At 43.4% G+C, this 26,963-nt stretch overlaps 1 pseudogene; it reads left to right on the top strand.

Annotated features, from left to right (window-relative positions):
* Positions 1-26,963, top strand: part of LOC147971385 (uncharacterized) — a 108,190-nt pseudogene that overhangs the window by 31,997 nt on the left and 49,230 nt on the right.

The following is a 26,963-nucleotide window of genomic DNA, read 5'->3' as shown; positions in this document are numbered from 1 at the left end:
GCTAGAATGAAACTGACCCTGCTTTTGCTACTTCACCTATCTTTGTTACTAATATGGATTATGAATTCTCTGTTGATCCTGATATAATTACTTTGGTTGAATCTGATCCTTTTCATGGTTATGAATCTGAAACTGTTGTGGCACATCTTACTAAACTGAATGATATAGCTACCCTGTTCACTAAAGATGAGAGAACTCGTTACTTTTATATCCGTAAAATATTTCCGTTCTCATTAAAGGGTGATGCTAAGATATGGTTTAATTCGCTTGATCCTGGTTGTGTGCGTAGTCCCCAGGATATGATTTATTACTTCTCTGCTAAATATTTCCCTGCTCATAAGAAACAAGCTGCTTTAAGGGATATATATAATTTTGTGCAAATTGAAGAAGAGAGTCTCCCACAAGCTTGGGGGAGGCTTCTCCAATTACTTAATGCTTTGCCTGATCATCCTCTTAAGAAAAATGAAATACTTGATATCTTTTATAATGGACTAATAGATGCCTCCATAGATTACCTGGATAGTTGTGCTGGTTCTGTTTTCAGGGAAAGGACACCGGATGAAGCTAAAATTCTATTGAATAATATGTTGACAAATGAAAATAATTGGACACCACCAGGGACAATTCCTGAGCCTATTCCTAAACCAACTCCGAAGAAGAGGGGTATTCTATTTCTCAGTCCTGAAGGTATGCAAGAGGCAAAGAAATCTATGAAAGAAAAAGGTATTAAAGCTGAAGATGTTAAGAATTTACCTCCTATTGAAGAAATACATGGTCTTAATTTACCGCCTGTTGAAGAAACATATAATCCAAATCCTTTACCTATTGAAGAAACTCATGGTCTTGATAACCCGACACAGGTAGTAAAGGTAAATTCTCTCTATAGATATGATAAGGCTGTAATCCCATTTACTAAAATTGCTAGCCCATGCTTAGATGAGTTTGATAAATTTATGGCTAAGCAGAAGGTATGCAAGAGGCAAAGAAATCTATGAAAGAAAAAGGTATTAAAGCTGAAGATGTTAAGAATTTACCTCCTATTGAAGAAATACATGGTCTTAATTTACCGCCTGTTGAAGAAACATATAATCCAAATCCTTTACCTATTGAAGAAACTCATGGTCTTGATAACCCGACACAGGTAGTAAAGGTAAATTCTCTCTATAGATATGATAAGGCTGTAATCCCATTTACTAAAATTGCTAGCCCATGCTTAGATGAGTTTGATAAATTTATGGCTAAGCAAGAAGATTTTAATGCTTATTTTGGTAGACAATTAAAATACAATTCAAATATGCTTGGACACTTGGGTAATTATATGGCTAATGTTAAAGGTGAACTTAAACTTATTAGTAAACATGCTTCGATGGTTACCACTCAAGTAGAACAAGTACTTAAAGCTCAAAATGATTTGCTCAATGAATTGAATAGTAAAGATAATGATTATGCTGTTAGAGTGGCTACTAGAACTGGTAGAATGACTCAAGAACCTTTGTATCCTGAAGGCCACCCTAAGAGAATTGAGCAAGATTCTCAGAGAAATAATTTAGATGCACCTAGTTCTTCTAAAAAGAAGAAAAAGAAAAATGATAGGACTTTCCATGCTTCTAGTGATCCTATTGTTGAAACACCTGAGAATCCAAATGATATTTCTATTTCTGATGCTGAAACTCAATTTGGTAATGAACCTGAAACTAGGGATAATGTTAATGATAATGTTCATGATGATGCTCCACCTAGTAATGATAATGACATAGAAATTGAACCTGCTGTTGATCTTGCTAACCCACAATCAAAGAATCAACGTTATGATAAGAAATACTTTGTTGCTAGGAAACATGGTAAAGAAAGAGAGCCATGGGGTTCAGAAACCCATGCCTTTTCCTCCCAAACCATCCAAGAAAAAGGATGATGAGTATTTTGAGCGCTTTCCTGAAATGATTAGACCTATCTTTTTGCGTATGCGATTAACTGATATGCTCAAAACCAATCCTTATGCTAAGTATATGAAAGATATCATTACTAATAAAAGAAAGATACTGGAAGCTGAAATTTCCACCATGCTTGCTAATTATACTTTTAAGGGTGGAATACCAAAGAAACTTGGAGATCCAGGAGTACCCACTATACCATGCTCCATTAAAAGAAACTATGTTAAAACTGCTTTATGTGATCTTGGAGCCGGTGTTAGTGTTATGCCTCTCTCTTTATATCGTAGACTTGATTTGAATAAGTTGACACCTACTAAAATATCTTTGCAAATGGCTGATAAATCAACTGCTATACCTGTTGGTATTTGTGAGGATGTGCCTGTTGTAGTTGCAAATGTTACTATTTTAACGGACTTTGTTATTCTTGATATTCCCGAGGATGATAGTATGTCTATTATTCTTGGAAGACCCTTCTTGAATACTGCAGGGGCTGTTATTGATTGCACTAAAGGCAATGTCACTTTTCATGTTAATGGTAATGAGCACACGGTACACTTTCCGAGGAAACAACCTCAAGTTCATAGTATCAACTCTATTGGAAAAATTCCATCGATTATATTTGGAGGTTTTGAATTTCCTCTTCCTACTGTCAAGAAGAAATATGATATTCTTATTATTGGGGATGTGCATATCCCCATTGAGGTAACATAGTGTTATTCGAAATTTCTCCGGTTCCATGTTATTCGGAATGAGTTCGTTAACAAGACTTGATCAACCTTGTTAGTGGATTCCTTTTGATGATCATGCGATGGATGAAACTTGAAGGCACAACCTTCTGTACCCCACTTTTACCTTCTGTTATTTATATCAAATGAAATAAAAATGAATATTTTCCTGTCTGTTATCTGATTATCCGTGCAATATAAAAATACCTCGAAAATAAAAGTTCTCTAAATGCCCTGAAAATTAAATATGATTTTTTTTTCTGGAATATTTGAGGATTTATGGAACAAAGAACACACCAGGGGGGCCAACCACCTTTCCATGAGGGTGGAGGGCGCGCCCCCTGCCTCGTGGGCCCACGATGGCCCTCCTCCACTTATTCCTGCACCCACATACTTCATCTTCCTCCCACAAACACGAATAACCAGCTCAAGCACGAGTTCTAGCTCATCTTGCTGCCATTTTCGATCTCCTTGCTCAAAGCACCTCTCACAAAACTGCTTGGGGAGATTGTTCCTTGGTATGTGACTCCTCCATTGGTCCAATTAGTTTTTGTTCTAGTGCTTTATTCATTGCAAATTTTTGCTGCTTAGGTGACCCTGTTCTTGAGCTTGCATGTCAAATTTATATGGTCAAAAGTAGTTTTGATGCATGATATAGGCCCTAGGCACTTGTAGGAGTAGTTACTACCAATATTATTGAGTTTGGTTTACTTTTATTTTGAAGTTACTAAAAAATTTCAGAATTTTTCAGAGGAAGAAAAAAATGCTTAGGAAAAGGTTCCAAGGTGGTTCTTCAAGCAAGCAAGGACCTAGGCTTGCAATGCGTGATGTTGACGAAGAGCCACCAAGAGACGCTCCAGTATGTCCTTGTAAGTGGCCTTCTGAAAATTTTATGGATCGAGCAGGAATAAAAGAAGAATTCAACGCATATTTGTGTAATGCTGATCTCGTGAGCTTTGAGGAAGAGAAGTGCAGTCAGTATCATAATCTCACTAGTTCCTTTGTGAGGAGGTTTGAATTTTCAACTTCACGTAATTCTCCAACTGTCCTGTTTGATCTTTATGATAAATCTTATACCATGGACTTGGAGGATTTTACCACTGCATGCAAACTTCCACAATGGGGTAGTATAAGGGATCCTCGCAAATCTGAATTTAGAGATTTTCTTGCTAATATAACTGTAGGAGAATCTAGAGATATTACACAAGCTACCATAGGGAGCATTCACTTTCCTGCTATACATTATTTTGCTCTCTTCATAGGTAGATGCATAAATGGTAAAGATGAGGCATGTCATGTGTGTGTCCCTGACCTCAGTATTCTTAGGAGTGCTATGTTAGGAGACAAATCATATAATATGGGAGCCATTGTTGCACGTAGGTTGCATCTTAATAGACGTAATGAAGATTTCTTTGGTGGAATTTATGCAACCCGCATAGCTAATTTTCTTGGTATAGATGTACGCGAAGATGATATTGAATTACCACCTGCTTACCTAGACTTTAATGCTATGGTTCATCACCAGTTTGTTGAGAGGAATGAATCACCTCTCCAGTGCCGACTAATCTTTGACAGACGCCATGCTGTCCGTATTACTCTCCCTGCCCCTGCCTTCTTTGATTATCAGGCAAGAGGAGGATATACTATTACCAGACACTACAAAAAAATACACTTCCGTGATGATACGTGTTTGTCACAGTAGGTCGCGTTTTCTGTCATGCATGTACATCCATGAAAAATTTATATCGGAATCAAGATAGTCATACCTGTGCTGTCATAGAAGTGTTCCATGACATTGCCAAAATTATCATCACGGAAGTGTCCACTTCCATGACGATAAATCGCGCGTCACAGAAGTGCTTTCGTCAAGGGTGACCGACACGTGGCATCCACCGTAACGGAACGCCGTTAAGCTATCGGGTCGGATTTTGGATCTGATAACCCGTTAACAGCCACGACCAATGCCAATTTTCCACGTGTAAAATTCTCATTGGCTGACGGATCCACGCGCCAGCTCCGCATTGGTACATGTGTCACTCATCCAACAGTCGAGATGGGCCTATGATATGTTGACACGTGGACCGGCCCAAAAGTGGCCCACAAAGTTTAAATGGGCCGGCCCAACCAAAGGCCCATAAGATTTAGCGGACCATAATGGGCCGGCCCAGCTAAAGGCCCACAAAATTTAGCGGACCATAATGGGCCGGCCCAGCTAAAGGCCCACATGATTTTGCAGACCATAATGGACCGGCCCAGCTAAAGGCCCACAAGATTTTGCGGACCACAATGGGCCGGCCCAGCTAAAGGCCCACAAGATTCTATAGACCATAATGGGCCGGCCCAGCTAAAGGCCCAACATTCTCTATCAAATCGGCCCATCAACGGCCTGTCCTAAACTTGTCATCAACGCGGCCCATGGTCACTTCTGGCCCGTTAACAGTCCGCTAAGTAATTGGGCCGAATTACGGCCCGGTGTATTTCTGGCCTATTAAAGGTCCAGCTTCATTTGGGCCCATTTACAGGCCATCAAAACTTTCGGCCCATAAACGACCGCGAAGGATTTGGGTCATATTCGGCCATGTCTGACATTCGTCCTGTTAGAGGCCCACTATAGCTTTGGGCCACTTTCGGCCTGTTGTCATTTTTGTCCTGTTAACGTCGGACATAAACCATGGGCCATATGTGGCCCAACGTCATATCGGGCCCATTAACAACCCATATAAAAATGACGATAATCTAGCCTGACCGAAGTTCCAGCCTGTTAAAGGCCCGTGTATTAGGTCGGCGCATTTACGGCCCGTCCAAATTTTGGCCTGTCAAAGATCCGCATCGTAAATGGGCCACCATTTCGGCCTGCTAAGTCCAGTGGGTTATTTGGCACAATCAGGGCCCAATCTCACTTTCGGTCTATTAAGGGCCCATGTTTTTTATGGGCTCGAGATATTTACATCTATAAACGGCCTATTTTTACTGAGGGCCCAATTTATGTTTAGGCCTGTTAAAGGCCCACTATGGGCACACAGGCCTACCAGAAAAAAAATGAAAGCTTATGCTGATTTAGGCCCAGATATTTTTAGTGGGCTACATGCCAATTTCGGCCCGTAATCGTTTTTAGCCCAATTGGAATGGGCCCGACGAATGTTGGCATGTTGGGCTCCTACGAAGCTTTCGGCCGAATACATTACTAAGATAAACCTACACTATACAAAAATAGCGTCGTAATTACTGTAGCCTGAGGCAGCATCATAAATGTTGTATCACAACAAAATAAATTCCAACCATACAACAAAAGGCCTGTTGGCATAAATTTTACAGTCCTTCCAGATAAAAGCACCATCAGATGTATAGAAGCACATATCATTTGACCTGAGTGCTAATGTTTCAGGCTGTAGAATCTGATGGAGCAACACGATCTCCACCTTTTTCCGCCATTGCTCTTGAACAATGAAGCAAATGTCTGATAGTCTGGTTTCAAAACCATTCATATCTTGACGACATTTCTCAACCACTATTCTTGTTTCCGAAACAACGTCCATTAGGGATTGGACTTGTGTCTGGAGCATAGATATATCACTCTGTCTAGTAGGAAGATTTTGTTCAGTAGGCAATTTGGACGAGGTTACCTTGACAACCAACCCAGAATTACGTAGGAAGGTGCTTTTTGCACTGTTAGTGGAGAGATAGTGACGCACTGCAGCAAGAGGTGACATTGTGCCTGTAGTAGCCTCGTCACCTTCAGGTGGTTGTGGCTGTTCAATCATTTGTTCCATTGCTTCCTGAAAGTTTGAACTTGTAGATTAGTGTACCAGATAAGTTACTAATGAGACAAAAACAAACAAAGTAGGTTAAATGTTTATACATAACTTATTTTGGTGAACTACTGTAATACATTAGCATGTATTGTAGTGCCAACTACATAATAAAATCACTTTCGGAACATATGTCCATGTAGCATGCCTACTGTATTGTCTATTTCCTCACATTCGTTGACATCTAAGGATAAATAGACATGGTTTAAAGTAGGATGAACATAGTATGACATCATTCATATCATGGGCAAACCGATATAAAACAAACATGCTATTTTATCATTGTGTGCGCACGTGAACATAACAACTAGATTACAGATCAAGACCAAAAGAATATCCTTCATCTCTTTTAAACCATGTAAGGTGAAATGATACGTTAAGACAACTGTGAATAAAAGTGAATAGAGTAACTGACATTGGCTGCAAACCAAGTAGTTAAATGAACACATCACAATACCAATCAGTTCAAGGCAGGAGGAGTAAGGACTTACAATAGCGGCTTGAACTCGTGTGCTCATGCCCTTCATCTTGCTGGTGTGGCAATCCTTGAAGATTTGCACTGCATTCGGTTCAGGTTCTTTTTGGTCCGCACGGTCTTTCCTCTGTATTTGGAACAAGTCAATATAGATACGATAATATGGCACAAAAAAAGAAGGAAGTAGCAGCTATTTACAAGAGCCTCGCAGTGTGCAATATAGCTATGAGATACTGTTGTCTGTAGGAATTTCACTTTAGAACGGTTGGTTTTGTTCTTCAAATAGTTAGCGTAGAAGAAGATACACTTGTAAGGCACATACATAAAATACAAGTTCAATATGTGGTCTGATCAACTACATATAGCCTACCTGATTCTTTGGATCAGACCAGTGTTTAACGAGGGCTGTCCAATCTTCATCTGTAATATATTCCACTGGAGATGTTTGGGCGATTTCATTGTTAGCCTTGCCTTCAAAGTGAGATTTTCTAAGGTGGTACCGATACTGTCGCAGAGCAGACTGAAAAAAATGAGTGCATGCTTGTTTAGTTGCATCATCTTTCGGATCCAACTTGAACCTCATCTGTTGAAAAAAGAATGTGAGTCTTATTAGGAGGAAGCTAGAAAGTATGAGACAGAGCAAGACAATATTACTAATTGCGATGAATAACATTACTTACGGATAAATGGTCAAGGAAGGTGTTAAACTGGGTATTGTCTTTCTCATTCCTGTACTGGATCCACGTTGGGAGGATATGTGCATGACACCTAACGGCAACTGCTGCCTCTGATACTAACTTGGCTGACTCTGTAGCATCATGTGGCCTTTTTAAACTCGCCTCAAAATGGATCTCCATTCTTTCTCCTTTAGATTTTGTTAATCTGTCAAGCATTATCCCTGATGTTTGTTTCCGCTTGCGCCGTGGTGCTAGTTCAACAACGAATATGGAAAGTGTTAATGTACATCAAACTGTGAGAGTACATATAAAGGAGCATGCAACTGCAACTTGACTCGGTCATGTACCGTCTTGGTGTTGATGCTCATGAGGTTCATCTGATCTTGCCAAGTCCTGTTGTGTCAGCAGTGCTTCATAAGTAGTGTTAGGTGTGAAGGCAGCTTGGGAGCTGGCCAGTTCTGGAGAAAACGAATGAGTAACTGGTTGAGATGCTGGTATAGTTGAAGCGGATGCTGCAGCTGGTGGAGCAGGTGATACTGTGTTTGTAGATTTAGCCGGTGGACTTGGACCTTCTACTGCACTATAAGTACCAGCAGAATCTCAACGGCAGAACCTTTTCCGTTTCACCCGACGAGTAACAACACTCCCTACTATATTATTTTCCTTGCTCTTTTTTGACTTTGCCATGTCAAGCTGTACCCACAACACAAAAGAATAAAATCACTCTTCAGAACTCATTGATGCATGATACAGACAAGCAATACTTTGATGTAAGACAACCATATGAGGATGGAATATGTAAGAAAAACAGGACGGCATGATATATTCACAGCTACGATGTGCAAACTAAGCAGAAGGATTTTCAAGAAAATAGAAGTAATGCAAGCTAGACACCATATGAAAGATGCAACCAATATTACTCTGCCAAGTTAAAAGTGTCTTGTCATAAGTGGCAATTCGAAAAATTAGAAGCAATACAACATAGAAATCAATGCAAGATGCAACCACTATCAAACTGTCATGTTAAAAGCGTCCAATCATGAGTGAATGATGCGGGATACACAACAGCAGTACTTTGATGTAAGAACATGGTATGATAGATAGATGCAGTGTATTCTAGACACAGAAAGCCATGTCATATGCACATGTATAACGTATAAACTCAGCAGGTGCAATTTAATCAAAATAGAAGAAATACAGGCTAGACAACATATGCAACATGAAACCAATTATCACACTGTCAACTTAGAGCAAGCACCTGCGATGGTGGAGTACGAGAGATGAACTCATCATGTAGACTTGGGACTTCAACTTCATTAGGAGTAGCAGTGGCAAATCTAGAGAGTCTCTGTTTGCGTCGGTGCGGAGGACCACCAACATCCCCTAACTTACTCTTTTCCTTCCTATTTTCTGATATTGCCTTATGAAGTCAAAACCACAAGAAGATGAATAAAATTAGCTCTGAATAACTGGTTGATGCATGATATGTAGCGACCCGACCCAAATGGATCAAGTGCTCTGTGCTCCGGTGTCATCCCTGGATCAGTAATGCTGACACCACACAGTACATCGAAGGATTTATAGCAGAGTGGCAATCACACACTTATTACATCGTTGTCTCAAAGAGAACTTATTACAATAAATATGGCTTAAGGCCATCTAATAACGATAACAGCGGAAGACTTGGAAGATAAATGGGTCCATCAACTCCAACGGCATCACTGAGTAGTCCTTGCATGTAGACTTTAGTTCTCCTTCTAGCTCGATGATCCTTGCCTTCGCATTCTTCAATCAATCAATGTTTTATAGCATCAATCTCCTTGTCAGATTTCCGAGCTTCTCTTTTATAGCATCAATTTCTCTTTTATAGCATCAATCTCCTTGTCAGATTTCCGAGCTTCTCTGATCTTATCAATCAATGTTGACTGAATCTCCAATGTTGCTACATAGCCTCTCGGAACTATTTCCAAACATAGCTCACGAAGGTTTTCTGCTAACTCCTTTGGTACTTCTCCCGTCACTAGGGTGTTGACATGGCTCTTACGGCTCAATGCGTCAGCTACCACATTAGCTTTTTCGGGATGGTAATGCAATCTCATGTCATAATCCTTGATGAGCTCCAACCATCTCCTTTGTCTGAGGTTCAACTCCTTCTGCGTGAAAATGTGCTTCAAACTCTTGTGATCCGTGTACACCTCACAATGATTTCCAATGAGGAAATGTCTCCATGTTTTCAATGCATGCACTATGGCTGCTAACTCCAAATCATGCGTGGCATAATTCAACTCATGAGGCTTCAGTTGCCGTGAAGCATACGAAACAACTCTCCCTTCCTGCATAAGGACTGCTCCAAGTCCTCGACGTGAAGCGTCGCAATACACCTCATAATCCTTGGTCTGTTCTGGCAAAATCAATACTGGTGAGGTAACCAAACGTTTCTTCAACTCTTGGAAACTAGCCTCACATTCCTCAGTCCAATTAAACTTAGTATCCTTCTTCAACAATTCAGTCATAGGCTTTGCAATCTTTGAAAAGTTCTCAATGAACCTCCGGTAGTATCCCGCAAGTCCAAGAAAACTCCGGATCTCTCCAACTGTCGTTGGTGCTTCCCATTCGGTTACGGTCTCAACCTTTGTGGGGTCAACTGCTATACCTTCTCCGGATATAATGTGTCCGAGGAATCCAACTTCCTTCAACCAAAACTCACATTTGCTGAATTTGGCGTATAACTGATGTTCCCTTAGTAAAACCAAACGCAAATGTTCCTTATGCTCCTCTTCATTCTTTGAATAAACCAGGATGTCATCAATGAACACTACGACGAACTTATCCAAAAACTCCATAAACACTTTGTTCATCAGGTTCATAAAATAGGCAGGTGCGTTAGTCAATCCAAATGACATAACGGTATACTCATACAGTCCATATCTCGTGGTGAATGCTGTCTTAGGTATGTCCTGCTCCCGAATCTTCAATTGATGGTACCCTGATCACAAATCGATCTTGGAAAACACTTTAGCTCCTTGCAACCGATCAAACAGATCGTTGATCATTGGTAGTGGGTACTTGTTCTTGATGGTTACTTCATTCAATCCCCGATAATCTACAACCATCCTTAATGATCCATCCTTCTTTTCCACTAGAAGTACGGGTGATCCCCAAGGCGAAGAACTTGGGCGAATGTAACCTTTATCCAATAACTCCTTAATCTGATTCTTAATTTGTACCAAATCCTTTGCTGGCATCCGGTATGGTCGCTTCGATATTGGGCCTGTACCTGGCAATAACTCAATCAAAAACTCAATGTCTCTATCCGGTGGCATGCCTGGTAATTCCTCAGGAAATACATCAGGAAAATCCTTTACCACTGGTACTTCTTCTTGCACAACTCCTGTTAGGCAGTTTACTTGTGTCCTGTTTGGCACATGCCGGGATACATACTTGATCCTTCTTCCTTCTGGTGTGGTAAGCAAAATTGACTTACTAGCACACTCAATATTCCCTTCATACTCTGATAACCAATCCATGCCTAATATCACATCCAATCCTTGAGATTCCAATACTATTAGGTCTGAGGGAAACACATAGTTACCAATCCTTAATGGTAACCGATCACACCATCGTCTAGCCATAAACTCCGCTCCTGGTGAGCTTACTAACATGGGTGACCTAAGGGCTTGGGTTGGAAGGTTATATTTATCCACAAATCCCCTTGATATGTATGAATGCGATGCACCAGTGCCAAATAGAACAAGTGCAATAAATGACTTAACCAGAAACTTACCAATTACTGCATCAGGCTGGTCTTCAACCTCCTCCACATTAATGTGGTTCACCTGTCCCCTGTTGAAAGGGTTCGGCTTTTTCCCAGAGCTTCCATTTCCATTTCCATTCTGGCCTTCAGGACATTCATTGGCATAATGTCCGGTCTTGGAACACTCGAAACAGGTGAATTGACTCAGGTCTCTCTTCGTTGGGGTCGATGGGATGGTACGGTTCTGGCCGTTGCTTCCTCCATTCCCATTACCATTCTTGTGGCCATTATGGTTGTGCGAGCTACCTCCTCCATGGGTGTGCTGAAACTGAAATCCCGGTTTACGGGCAAAACGGGGCTTCTGTTGGGCTCCAGAGTCATACTTCCCCTGTCCATACTTCCTCTTACGGTTCTCAATTTGTTGTTGCTTCCCTTCAATCATGATGGCGCGATCTACCAACTCCTGGTAGTTGTTAAAACTCACTACCATCAACTGCATGCTTAGTTCATCATTCAGTCCTTCCAGAAACTTCTCCTACTTAGCTGCATCCGTAGCAACGTCATCTGGGGCATAACGTGCTAACTTGCTGAAGTCGTCAACGTACTGGCGAACTGTCCTTCCTCCTTGGCGTAAGTTGCGAAACTCACGCTTCTTTATGGCCATAGCTCCTGCTGAAACATGGGCAGTGCGGAAAGCTTGCTGAAACTGATCCCATGTGACAGTGTCAACTGGGTAAGTGGCTGTGAAATTCTCCCACCATGCTGTCGCGGGTCCGTCAAGCTGGTGAGCGGCAAACTTCACTTTCTCACCATCCGTGCATCCTGCAGTGTTCAACTCCCTTCCTATCTTGCGGAGCCAATAGTCTGCTACTATTGGCTCGGTGCTACTGGAAAACACCGGTGGATTCAGCCTAAGGAAACGGGCTAAGTGGTCAACAGGTGGCGGTGGCGGTGGTGGTGGTGGGTTGTTGTTGTTGTTGTTCTGTTGGTTCTTGACTCACATCTGCATCAATTGATTCTGCTTCTGGATCAACTGAGTGAGCTCCGGTGGGAATCCATTGTCACGTCTCGGAGGCATCTGAGGGTTTAGAAAAGATGAGAATTAAGAATAGAGGGGGTCTAAAGAGAAAACACTACCCCAATGCTCATGAGCAAATGCACACAAATTCACTCCATTCAATCAAACAAGGGCTTACAATCGGTCTAACTATCGCAAAAGTGCTCGAACTATAATGTTTACATGGGGGAATACTACTACTATTTGGTGGGCATCTAGAAATTTGAACCAGTGGAAGAATCCATGATATCTGCTCCAGCTTCGTCTTCAAAGTCGGGTTCACTTGGATCCGAATCGGTGTCGTCGATGATGATGTAGTTGTCCGGACATGCGACGTACTCGTCCTCCTCCTTGGATGCTAACTTCCTCTTGAGTTCTTCAATCTCCTGCTTAAGATCGCCATTGTGTCTCGCTAGAGCTACGATCTCGTCCATGTAGTCCTTGTGTGTAGAATTCAGTTCTCCTTCTAGCTCGATGATCCTTGCCTTTGCATTCTTCAACTCTATCATATCATTGCACATCTGGTTCTCGTGGCGTCGAATGTGCTGGTTTAACTCCTGGATGAAAGATGCAATGGATCTATCCTTCTTGGTGCTGACTAACTCCCATTGTTCATCTCGGCGTCTGCAAATCTGGTAGATAGTGTCCTTGAGGTCTTCTTGGTAAACTTCTCCAATGCGTCCTATGGTGATATGAGCTGCCAAGCTCCTTCCCAGACTCCAGGTTGGTGCATTGAAAACACTATCTATAGGCTTCGTGATTGGCGCGAATGTCCTTCCCGGAACGTGAGCTTGAATCTTCCAGCGCTCCTCTTCAGGCAGAGTGGCGTTGAAGGTTCCCGTGAAGCTTGGTAATCCGATATTCAGGTACTTGGTGACTTCCTTCAGGTGAAATCCAAATGGTGTGCCTTCATCTGGTTGGGCGTACTTAATCTTCGCGTTCGTCATCCTAAAAGGGTAGAAAAGATGAGGAGTTTGAAAATGAGAAGAGAATGGTGATCTATGGCTTTAACTTAGTGGTCGTGTCCTACAGTCAGCGTGTGCTCTGATACCATCTCTGTAGCGACCCGACCCGAATGGATCAAGTGCTCTGTGCTCCGGTGTCATCCCTGGATCAGTAATGCTGACACCACACAGTACTTCGAAGGATTTATAGCAGAGTTGCAATCACACACTTATTACATCGTTGTCTCAAAGAGAACTTATTACAATAAATATGGCTTAAGGCCATCTAATAACGATAACAGCGGAAGACTCGGAAGATAAATGGGTCCATCAACTCCAACGGCATCACTGAGTATAGAACAACGACCTAAAAGCACCTTACCCGTCGTCTGAAAAGTCTGCAACATGAGAAGTTGCAGCCCGAAAACGGGTCAGCACATGGAATATGCTGGCAATGTAACACATAGAGAGTAATGGAATGAAACAGCTATACTACATGCATATATGCTGGTGGAAAGCTCTATGGTTACAATTTTGCGTAAAGCCAGTTTTTCCCTACTGCAAAGGAATAAATTTATTTAACTATCATGGTATTTGTTAAACATCGAGAATGGTTGACAGCATTCCGATCCCAATTAAGTGAACAATTAAAACCCAACAACATTAATTAGAAGTAACATGTTGAGATTCACATGATATTCAAGTACTAGATACTCAAGTTGTCCATAACCGGGGACACGGCTAATCATGATTAGTTTGTACACTTTGCAGAGGTTTGCGCACTTTTCCCCACATGACTCGATCGCCTCCGTTTGTCTTCTCGCACTACATGGTGTTTGAGAAACGGATGACCGAGACATAGTCTTTCAGAAGCGCTAGCACCTTACATGTGGGGTAGACCGTACCACCTACAACCCCTACATCTGCTAGTCCACCCCGTAAGAGTTCGCACAACTTAGTCAACTATGCCACAGCCCATAGTAGCATGTGGCTGCACACGGAAGTTTCTAGCATGAATTATCTTATGATCCCTTTGAGCCTGGGTGGCGGTCCGAGAAAAAAACAGGCAAGTCCTGATAGACATCAGGTGCCTCAATCCACCCAGATGTGTGTTTAAGTTGCCACCTTAGATAAACCATTAATTAACAATACTCACATCTGTCATGGATATCACTCACCCAATTCACGTCTACTAGCATAGCATGGCATAATAAGCAAACGTAGAAGTAACTCCCAAAGGTTTCATAATAATACAGGTGGTAGGTACTATGTCGTCTACTTCCCATCCCATAGTTTAATTAGATCCTAATCATGCAATGTGAGAGGATTGATCTAATGCAATAAAACATGGGTTGTAGAAAAGGTATGATCAAAGTGTTACTTGCCTTGCTGATGATCCGCGAGACCTAGGGTTTCGAAGTAACAAGCGGCGCACTCCGGGTGATCTATCGGAGACAAACAACAAGCACACAATAAGTACTCATCTAGTGCACAGGTAAAACTCGAACAAGAGAACGAACCAGAAAGTTCAACTTAAGAACTCTGGTTGCAAAGAAAGAACGAACCGAACAAAGAAACGGAAAACAAACGGCGGAAGAAAACAACTTGGTTCTAGAAAGTTGAAACTAGGTCAAATTTTACCAGGGCAAAACTTGTTTAAGTTGATTAGACAGAATGGAGGTTTCGAAACGAAACTCCAGGCGCTTGAATCACCTGATTCCGATAAACGAGCGGGAAGAAAGACTAGAACGAAGATCGGATCTGAGATCACGATCACGGAATAAATCCGACGAAAAGAAAGAGACGAACGGTTAAACGAACGGGCGTCGTTAACCGGGAAAAATCGGTGATCACGTTCGTTGAGACGAACGGTCCGAAAGAAGAACAAAAACCGATCTAGGGTTTCAGAAAAGACTGAAACAATAACCGGAAAAGAAAACGAAAAAGAAACGGAACGGTTCTTTTAAGAAAAACCGAATCGAGGCGAGGGGTTGCGCGGCTACCTCCGGCGAGGTTCCGACGAGGGCTCCGGCGGCGGCGGGGCAAGGGCGGCGGCGGCGGCGCTAGGCGGCGGCGGCCAAGGGCGGCGGCGGCGGCTATAGGCGGTGCGGCTTGGGGAGGAGAGGGGGGGTTATGGGGTATTTATATAGGATGGGGGGGTTCTTGGGGGAGGGGGCAAGCAAAAAGGGGGGGCCAGCCTAGAGTCCTACTAGGACTCGGCCTAGGGGGCGGCGCAAGGCAGGCGGCGGGGCTGGCGCTGGCGCGCACGGCGGCTGGCGGCTGGGCCCTTGGCCCAGGCGGGGCGCTGCTCTTTTTTTTAAATCGGTTTCACGCGCAGAAAAACAAAAGAAAGAAAATCTAAACGAACTCCGAAAAATCTAAAGTAAATTTTCCCTGACTCCTAAAAATGAGTCGAACAAAATGAACTTTTCTCTGGGCCTAAAATGCAATTTTTGAAAACACGCATTTTTCCCTATCCAAATAAAAAGCAAACAAAACTCCGAAAACCAAAATTTGACTTATTCATTAAATCTTCATATTTCCTAAGTTTGGGAAAAGTCATATTATTCCCTCTCTCATATTTGATATTGGAAAAATAATTGAAGATGAAATAAATAAATCAAATGATCCTCTTTTCAAAATTTGAGAAAACTCTCAAATATGAAAATAACGAAATCTCCAACTCTCTCCGTGGGTCCTTGAGTTGCGTGAAATTTCTAGGATCAACCAAAATGCAGGAAAATATGATATGCATGATGATCTAGTGTATAACATTCCAAATTGCAAATTTGGGATGTTACATGATACAAACGAACACTACTTTGATGTAAGGCAAGCACAGGATAGGAGGATGGAATATATACAAAAAAAGATAGCGCTTCATATTCACACGTACGATAGGAGGATGGAATATGTATGAAAAAACAGTAAGCGGAAGGCATTTCAACAAAATTAGAAGAAATGAAAGCTAGGCACCATATGAACATGCAACCAATATCACTCTATCAGGTAAAAAGTGTCTCGTCGTAAGTGCCATTTCAAGAAATTAGAAGCAGTACAAGATAGAAGACAATGCAAAATGCAACCTACATCACAGTCCCAAGTTAAATGTGTCTTATGGGTAAGTGATCGTTGCAGGTATAAGTTGTAAGCTACGCAGATGCAATTCAACATAATCAGAAGCAATACAAACTAGACATCATACGGAAAACGCAACCATGTATAACAGTTTCAAGTAAGAGCAAGCACCTGTGATGGTGGAGTAGGGGAGATGTGCTCATCATGTACACGTATGTTCTAGAAACAGGAACACGTGTCATATTCACAGGCATTATGTGTAAAGTAAGCAGATGCAATTCAAGTTAGAAGCAATACAAGCTAGACATCATACGCAACATGCAACCACATATAATAGTGTCATGTTAGAGCAAGCACCTGTGATGGTGGAGTAGGGGAGATGTGCTCATCATCTACACAGCTACGTTGACTGTCCAGCCTTGTGTTGTCTTGCGAATCTTGTTGGGAGGATGGCAGAGTAGAATCTGTAGAGACCCCCTGTTTGAGTTGCTCCGAAGGACCACCATCATCCACTGCCGGACTAATTTCCTTCAGCTGTAATGATTTTGCATTGTGAAGTCAAATCGATAAGAAAAAGGAATAAAATTCGCTCTTCAGAACTCATTCATGCATGATACTGACGACCACTACTCGGATGAAAGGCAAACACATGATGCGAGGATGGAATATGTATGAAAAACAGGATGGTGTGACATATTCACACCTATGATGTGGTAATTAAGCAGAAGGCATTTCAACAAATTAGAAGCACTGCCAGCTAGACACCATATGAAAGATGCAACCAATATCACTCTGCCAAGTTCAAATTGTATGGCGTTTCAACAAATTAGAAGCAGTACATGCTAGAAATCATATGCAAGACACAACCAATATCACAGTGGCGACTTAAAGGTGCCTTATCATAAGTGACTGATGCAGGATATGCAAGAATAGTAGTCTGATGTAGAAACAGGAACACATGTCATATTCACAGGCATTATGTGAAAAGTAAGCAGATGCAATTCAACAAAGTTAGAAGAAATACAAGCCAGACATCATACGCAACATGCAACCACATATAATAGTGCCAAGTTAGAGCAAGCACCTGTGATGGTGGAGTAGGGGAGATGTGCTCATCATCTACACAGCTACGTTGACTGTCTAGCCTTGCGTTGTCTTGCGAATCTTGTTGGGAGGATGGCGGAGTAGAATCTGTAGAGAACCTCCGTTTCAGTTGCTCGGAAGGACCACCATCATCCAATGCCTTGCCAATTTCCTTCAGCTTTATTGATTTTGCATTATGAGGTCATACCGACAAGAAAAAGGAATATCATTCGCTCTTCAGAACTCATTCATGCATGATACTGACGAACACTACTCTGATGAAAGGCAAAGTCATGATACAAGGATGGAATATGTATGAAAAAATGGACAACTTGACATATTCACACCTATGATGTGGTAACTAAGCAGAAGGCACTCAACAAATTAGAAACACTGCAAGACACCATATGGAAGGTGCAATCAATATCACTCTGCCAAGTTAAAACTATCTCGTCATAGGCGGCATTCATCAAACTAGAAGCAATACATGCTAGAAATCATATTCAAGACGCAAACCAATATCACACTGCCAACTTAAAGGTGTCCCATCATAAGTGACTGATCCAGGATACACAAGAAGAGTAGTTTCATGTAAGAATATGGTGTGATAGACAGATATAGTATGTACCAAAAACAGGAAAGCGTGTCATATTCACATATATCATGTGTAAGCTAAGCAGATGTAGTTTACACTAATTAGGAGCAATACGAGCTAGACACCATATGCAACATGCAACCAGATATCACACTGCCAAGTTAGAGCAAGCACCTTGGATGGTGGAGTAGGGGAGCGGAGACTTGGACCTTGTAATGCACTATCAGTACAAGGAGAATCGGTACAGATGCTCTGTTTATGTTGCTGCAGAGGACCACCATCATCGCCTTCCTTACTCTTTTCCTTCCTCTTTCTTGATTTTGCCTTGTCAAGTCAAACCCACAAGAAAAAGGAATAAAATTTGCTCTTCAGAACTCATTGATGCATGATACTGACGAACACTACTTTCATGTAAGGCAGCCGCATGATAGGAGGATGGAATATGTATGAAAAATGGACGGCGTGACATATTGACATGTATGATGTATAAAGTGTAAACTAAGCACAAGGTGCTTGAACTTGTTAGAATCGATGCAAGCTAGAAACCATATGAAAGATGAAACCAATATCACTCTGCCAAATTAAAAGGGTGCCCTAACAAATGTATTTGACCAAATTAGAAGCAATACATGGCAACAGGCTAGAAATAATATGCAATATGCAACGAATAAAGGTGACTCATCATAAGTGATTGATGCAGGATACAGAAGAGAGGTAGTTTCATGTAAGAACAAGGTTAACACATAGATGTAGTGTGTACCAAAAATAGGAAGGCATGTCATATTCACAGGTATAGTGTGTAAACTAAGTAGATGCAATTTACCCTAATTAGAAGCATTACAAGCTAGATACCATATGCAACATGCAACCACATATCACACTGCGAAGTTAGAGCAAGCACCTGTGATGGTGGTGTAGGGGAAGTGCGGTCTTCAGGTACAGAGCTACGTTCAATATCTTCATTTCGGCTTGCTGTTTCTTGAGAATCATGTGGAGAGGATGAAGTTGCATTCTTTATAAGAGTATTGTGTCTCATATTAACCCACGCGCGTGACTGTCTCATCATAAGCGATAGACGCAGGATACACAAGAACAGTAGTTTGATGTAAGAACATGGTGTGATAGGCAGATGTAGTATGTACCAAAAGCAGGAAGGCGTGTCATATTCACATGTATAATGTGTAAGCTAAGGAGATGCAATTTAACAAATTAGGATTATTGATGAGGGATACACAAGAAAAGTAGTTTGATATAAGAACATGGTTAATAGAAAGACGTAGTATGTACCAAAAACAGGAAGGCATGTCATATTTACAGGTATAATGTGTTAACTAAGAAGATGCAATTTACCCTAATTAGAAGCATTACAAGGTAGACACCATATGCAACATGCAACCACATATCACACTGCCAAGTAAGAGCAAGCACCTGCGATGGTGGTGTGGGGGAATTGCGGTGATCAACTAGAGAGCTACGTTGACTATCTTCATTTAGCCTTGCCGTTTCTTGAGAATCATGTGGGGAGGATGACACTGCACTCTTTAAACGAGTAGGGCGTCTCACAGTAACCCACTCGAGTGACTGTCTCATCATAAGTGATTGACGAGGGATACAAAAGAGCATTAGTTTGATGTACGAACATGGTTAATAGACATATGTAGTATGTATCAAAAACAGGAAGGCATGTCATTATCAAAGGTATAATGTGTAAACTAAGCAGATGCAATTTAACCAAATTGGAAGCAATAGAAGCTAGACACCATATGCAACATGCAACCACATTTGACAGCGCGAAGTTAAAGCAACACCTGGGATGGTTGTGTGTAGCAATTGAGATCATCAACTGCAGAGCTACGTTTACTGTCTCCAACTACTGACACTGCACCCATTAGAGCGCTAAAACACTTAGTGCTTATCTTCGAATTACACTGGAGCGACTTCTGTCTTTTCTTTTCTGCATTCATCAACACTGCGTCAGAGTCTGAAATACCCATGCATAAAAAACAATAGTGTGAGTATGGGTGAAGTGTGTGCACAATTAGTACAGTGTAAAGGTAGCAGATAGCAGGTCGGTGAGAAAAAAATGATGGGAGACATATGATAGCCCTACAACATGCATGGCACACTAAATTACTATAGGATTCTATGAAAATAACAGTCGACTGGAAGCAAATAGGTCAGTCCATTTTTTCTGCACCGTCCGATGTAAAAAGAACGGGCAGATCGCCTTCATCTACCTCCAGCCAGTCAGTGTTGACGATCTTCCTCGAAATGTCAGCGACCACCGGCCTAGTATTCCTCCCCTGCCTGTGCCCTCCCCTCGACCTCACCGCACCGTCGTGCTTGGCACCGCCCCCGGCCATCCATTCAAGCCTCGCCGACCTCCAGATAGGGCGCAAGCAGCTCCTGCGCCCCACACCCCTATGATAGACACCGATGCGCCGCTTCCCCGGGGAACAGGCGGACTAGGTGCTCCGCGCGCCTAAGCGGGTGCTGCTTCTTTTAGTTGTGGTTCGACTGACCCTAAATTGAAATCCAGGCGGGCTACTGACCTCTAGCAAAGGTGAAATAGTAAAAGGGAGGAAACCTTGTGCATTTAGTATCACGAAGAATATGCAGTAAGAAGCGATCAACTAGTTTCTTTCATGGGATGAATACGGTGTGAGCGGAGACGTAAGATTTGCACGAATAAGGGAAGAGGAGTACCTCTTTCTGCTGGCAGTGTTGTGTCCTCCTTTTGTTTTTTCGACGATCTTCTTGTTGTTCGCCGGAAACCAGAAGTTGTGGAGGACGGCGCAGCCTTGGACGAACCCATGGCCAAGTTGTTGAGTGTGGTGCGGTGGCCGTTTGTCAGCGGCGGGGAAGCAGATCCGAGGCGGCGAACGACGGCGTAGAGGGAACAACTCCGGTGCGGTGGACGGTTGCGACAGTGGAGCCGCAGCAATGAGGCACAGGACGGCATGGTCAGAGTGGTTCTGGTACGGCGCACGTCGGCGTCGGCATCGTGGAGGCAGCTCTGCCTCGGCTTCACCTGCTAAGTCTTTGAGGGTGTTGCGGTTGCGTTGGACGACGATGTCGGGGTACCGGCTCCGGCGTGATGGAGGAGGGCGGCGGTGGATTGGCCGCTATGGGGTGGAGGACGGAGGAGGCTTGGGTTTCGCGGCTGGTGGAGAGGGCGTTTTCGCGCCCACGGAGTATGAATGGGGAAATGGAGGGAGGCGGGGAACTAAGGGGGAACAATGTTTCGGTTTGAGACGCGCTTGTTTGAAATTTGGGGAAAGTTACAAACTTTGCCCCCATCTAAAATTTCGGACATATTGCGGGTTGGGGGTAGGACAGTCATGTCAGGTGTCCCAAATGTGGGCGGGATAGATTTCGGCCGAGCGCATGGGTAGGCGCCCACGGCGTATGAATGCTTCTCAGAGGCGGTTGAGACTGGCGTCTTGGTGAAGTTACAAACCTACCCCGGTTTAGACCTTTGGACATCGGGCCGATAGGCTACACGGGCCAGAGTCAGGACAGTAATTTCCTACCACCAAAACATTAGTCTCGTGCGGTTTCGGGTGACCAGAGGCCTATTTGGCGCTTCGTTCAATATTTGGGAGCAGAAGCATTAACGTTTTCGGTTCTCTTGAATTGAACTTTCAGGATTTGTCAAACTTCACAAATCTTTACTCTTGAAAATCCTAAAGCTACGATTATTTTGGAATGGAGGGGGTACATTTGAATATACATTGTACACGAGTATATATTAAAAAATATGCAACTTACCTCAGTTCATGCATGGTTCTAGATATAATCTCCTTGGTTGCAAAAAAAGTTAGATATGCGTATGAATATATATAGCATGTTCAAACTCACAACAAAGATTGATGCTCCCTTTTACATTTGATTTACAAATGCCATTATCTCGGGTTCAAATAGATGAATGCACTTCCTATGAATTCGAATCTTCGAAACCCCCTTTATGTTGAATTCGACATGTATTCTATTTCGTAGCTAGCAATTTCGAATGTATCCATGCAAGTGACAAATGTATAAAGTGCTTCACACTAACAACATGGAGTGCACTAATTAATGTTTATATATGAATTGCAAAAGCATCCATTGCCTGTATTTCAAACCGCTCTCACTCTATGGATTGATAATATGAAATAAACACATGCACATGCTAGAATTCAATAGAGTATGGGTGTCTGATAGACCGATTTTCGTCCATACGCAATTTGCAAAATTCATGATCTCATCCAAAAATAATAATGCCATTTATATTTTAATTTAATGCGTAGAACCGCCTTTTACACGTAGATGCACTATGCCTCGCCCCCTTCTCACAAACGCGTTATATATCTCTCTATCTAACGCATACGTGCACACACTTTATATGCATCGGCATTTCTCTTCCACACATGCTCACAATCTCTCTCAGGGTGTCGGGGTGTCTCACACACATGCTCTCTCTGTTTCTCTCTCTCTCTCTTTCTGACTACTATGTACTCTTTTCACTAATCTCAGTTGGAAAACACTATTTCTCTCACATGCATATATACACATGCACGGTCTCTACTAGCCCTCTATACGCACATATATGTGCCTACGTGTCTCCCACACACACATTATCTTTAGGCCTCTCTCGCACACATTGCTCCCCGACACACCTCTCTCTTAGTAGTTGGCAGATATGATTTCATCATATCATTCGGTAGGATATCCCTGGATATTAGGCCGGATGGTAATACGAGGCAAAGTTTTACCCTAGTTCGGATCGGACCCTTGCAGTTGAAGAAAGAGCCTACTCCTGGTACTATATATTAGTGATAGGGGTGTGTACAAAGTACACATGAATACCAGGCATTGTGCGTGTGTGTATACTATCGACGAACTAGCCCCCAAGCTTGTATAACATACTAAGGGCCTAGGGTTACAAATCATATATAGTCGGCTTATCACCAGTGGGGATAGAGTCCTCCGCGACTCTGGTAGCTTCGTGTTGTACGCCGAGTCCTCCACATGGGTCTTCGTATAACATGTCTCGGTCCAACCTATATGTGGCGCAGTATGGAACCGACCCATGAGTCTTCATGTTGACCCACCACAACTAGAAATGATGTGCCCACCACACCACACATGCAATCGGCCACTAAGAAAATAAGCATATACAATAGTACAACAGTATCTAGCTCACGATACGTCTCCATATTTTTTGATGACACTGACGGACTTTGCATTTGATGCGTGCTCCGTATTTTGTTGACGACACTTACGGTCATTGTATTTGAAGAGAAAGCATGATATGGTCACTGGACTTCAGAATAAGCTCATCATGGTCACCACATACATTTTGTCGTGCTAACCAACATGTGGTTGGATGGTTAGAGGACAGTGGTTTCTCGAGCCCACCAAGGTTAAAGTCCCGGTGCTCGCATTTATCTTGTGTTAATTTCAGTATTTTCCGGCGATGTACATTCAGTGGGAGGAGATGTTCCACTCGACTACGAGCCACCTATGGTGACTTCGTAAAATCTCAAGAGCATATATGCTGGCCCACTCTCTCGAAGGTGCTCATAGGGGTAGGGTTCACGTGTGTGCGCTTATAGAGGTGAGTGCTTGCGCGTATATATGAGCCCTTGCGTCTGTACCGTGTTAAACAAATACATATCATGATTATACGGTCACTGGCTCACCCGTACAACTCTGTATTTTGTTGATGACATAATCAATTGACCAGTCAAATGTTCCACGCGGCGCAACTAGTGTTGCACCATCGGGGCGCGTAACCGTGGGGCCCACCTGTCAGCCCGTATATGAAAGAAAGAAATGGTAGTTTGAGTCTGTACTGTATTAATAAAATAGGAGTGCATTTTAGGGTGATCATACGGCCACTGGCTCACCATACAGCTCCGTAATTTGTTGATAACACGATCAATTGACCAGTCAAACGATCCACATTCAGCAGCGCACATTACCATAGGGCCCACCCGTCAGCGCGTATATGAAGGATAGAAATGGTAATAAATTAGTGGTCGGTGGGTATTCAAAGTCGTGAGACCTCTGGTTGGCAGTCACCGGCGGTTGGGGCGCGTTGATTGGGTGGTGGGGTGCGGATCCCCAGAGAAAAAGCTTGGCGGGGGGGGGGGCTAGAGGGATGGCCGGTGCGGCGGCGGACCGGCGGTGGGGAGTGGTTTCGGGGAGGGCGGGCTGGCCGCGGGCGGCGGGGGCTGGCGGTTCGGCCGGTGATGGCTGGCGGCTCAGGGGGGTGGAGTTTGATGATAAACTGGAGGCCCTTGATTTCGTATCCAACGGCTGGAAAATCTAATGACCAGAGATGAAAAAGTCAGTCGACTGACATGTAGCCTCACCTCGCACGTACACATGCACGCACGCAAGACACGCACGCATGTAGGCGTGCAACACTGACACGTACACATGCACGCATGCTGGCATGCAACACTGACACGTACACATGCACTCACGAACACACGCACGTATGCATCCATGCATGCAACACTGAAACGTACCCTTGCACGCACGCAACACTCGCACGCCTGCATGCACACAACACACGATGCAAGACACACGCTCAACCTATACGTGCATGCACCCTTTGTTAAGGACATGGATTGTTACAGGTATTAATCAATCTTATCTGTGATAAGAAGAACATTGATGTTTGCAGCGGTCTTTATGAATCACAACGTATCGAAGGGGCTATCAACATAGTATGCTTATCTACATGAAAAAGATGACGTCACACTCAATGAACAATCATCGGTTTATGAAATGCCCTCTTCTGACCGCCCTGGCCCACCAAAGGTTCCTCTGTTGTGCGCTGCCTGCGTTGGGTCACTGACCTGCAGGCCATGCACCCAAAGAGCCCACACGTCAGTGGAAGAACGGCGTGGTGTCCTAGGTCAGAGTCGAGGGCGCCACTCGCGGCACGCCCGGCTGAACACGCCTCCGTGTCGCATTCAAACGCCTCCATGAAACCCGCCCGTGTGGAAGCCGAGAAACCCACTCTGGACACACGTCCGTTCATGACTGGGCCGGCGTTAAACGCAACGCCGGGCAAGCTCCTCCCATATGCTGTCTATTTAATCTCCTATTTAAACGAGGCCAAACGCCGGCCAAGAATCGCACACCTCCGCCGCTCCCCTATCTCCTCCACCATTTTGTCCACTCTTACAATGGCTTACGAAGAGTAGTTATTCCGCATCCAAGCCGGCTGGGTTGCCCGCCGGATACGAGCTATGAAGCTGGATGATCCACCTCCCTCCCCTCACCCGACGGAGCCAGTTGCCACCCCAAGCCGGCGCGCGATTCAGCAACTCGCCGCTCCAGGCCAGCTCAATGAGGAGCGGCGCACGGGCGTCGTTGCTGCCGTCCATGCCGCCGCCTCGTACCGTGTCTCCCGTTTCTGTGGCCGAGACTCCCATGCCGGCGGCCGCGCCATGCAAGCAACGACATAAGCCGGGTGCACGAAGAGTGACGAGTCGGTGGCCAGCGCCTCCGCGTCCGCCGCCATCATCGAGGAGAAGTAGAACACGGGAGGTCGCCGCTGCTTGGGTCCCATGAAGGCCACCGCGGATGTAGCGACTCGACCCGAATGGATCAAGTGCTCTGTGCTCCGGTGTCATCCCTGGATCAGTAATGCTGACACCACACAGTACTTCGAAGGATTTATAGCAGAGTTGCAATCACACACTTATTACATCGTTGTCTCAAAGAGAACTTATTACAATAAATATGGCTTAAGGCCATCTAATAACGATAACAGCGGAAGACTCGGAAGATAAATGGGTCCATCAACTCCAACGGCATCACTGAGTATAGAACCACGACCTAAAAGCACCTTACGCGTCGTCTGAAAAGTCTGCAACATGAGAAGTTGCAGCCCGAAAACGGGTCAGCACATGGAATATGCTGGCAATGTAACACATAGAGAGTAATGGAATGAAACAGCTATACTACATGCATATATGGCTGGTGGAAAGCTCTATGGTTACAGTTTTGCGTAAAGCCAGTTTTTCCCTACTGCAAAGGAATAAATTTATTTAACTATCATGGTAGTTGTTAAACATCGAGAATGGTTGACAGCATTCCGATCCCAATTAAGTGAACAATTAAAACCCAACAACATTAATTAGAAGTAACATGTTGAGATTCACATGATATTCAAGTACTAGATACTCAAGTTGTCCATAACCGGGGACATGGCTAATCATGATTAGTTTGTACACTCTGCAGAGGTTTGCGCACTTTTCCCCACATGACTCGATTGCCTCCGTTTGTCTTCTCGCACTACATGGTGTTTGAGAAACGGATGACCGAGACATAGTCTTTCAGAAGCGCTAGCACCTTACATGTGGGGTAGACCGTACCACCTACAACCCCTACATCTGCTAGTCCACCCCGTAAGAGTTCGCACAACTTAGTCAACTATGCCAGAGCCCATAGTAGCATGTGGCTGCACACGGAAGTTTCTAGCATGAATTATCTTATGATCCCTTTGAGCCTGGGTGGCGGTCCAAAATAAAACAGGCAAGTCCTGATAGACATCAGGTGCCTCAATCCACCCAGATGTGTGTTTAAGTGGCCACCTTAGATAAACCATTAAAATTATCAACTCACATATGTCATGGATATCACTCACCCAATCCACGTCTACTAGCATAGCATGGTATAATAAGCAAACGTAGAAGTAACTCCCAAAGGTTTCATAATAATACAGGTGATAGGTACTACCTCATCTACTTCCCATCCCTCAATTTAATTAGATCCTAATCATGCAATGTGAGAGGATTGATCTAATGCAATAAAACATGGGTTGTAGAAAAC

The sequence above is a fragment of the Triticum urartu genome, chromosome 5A (assembly GCF_056163025.1).
Source record: "Triticum urartu cultivar PI428250 chromosome 5A, HENAU_Tu73, whole genome shotgun sequence".
Lineage (NCBI taxonomy): Eukaryota > Viridiplantae > Streptophyta > Magnoliopsida > Poales > Poaceae > Triticum > Triticum urartu.
The sequence above is the reverse complement of the archived record's forward strand: the minus strand, read 5'-3'. Positions and strand labels throughout refer to the sequence as shown.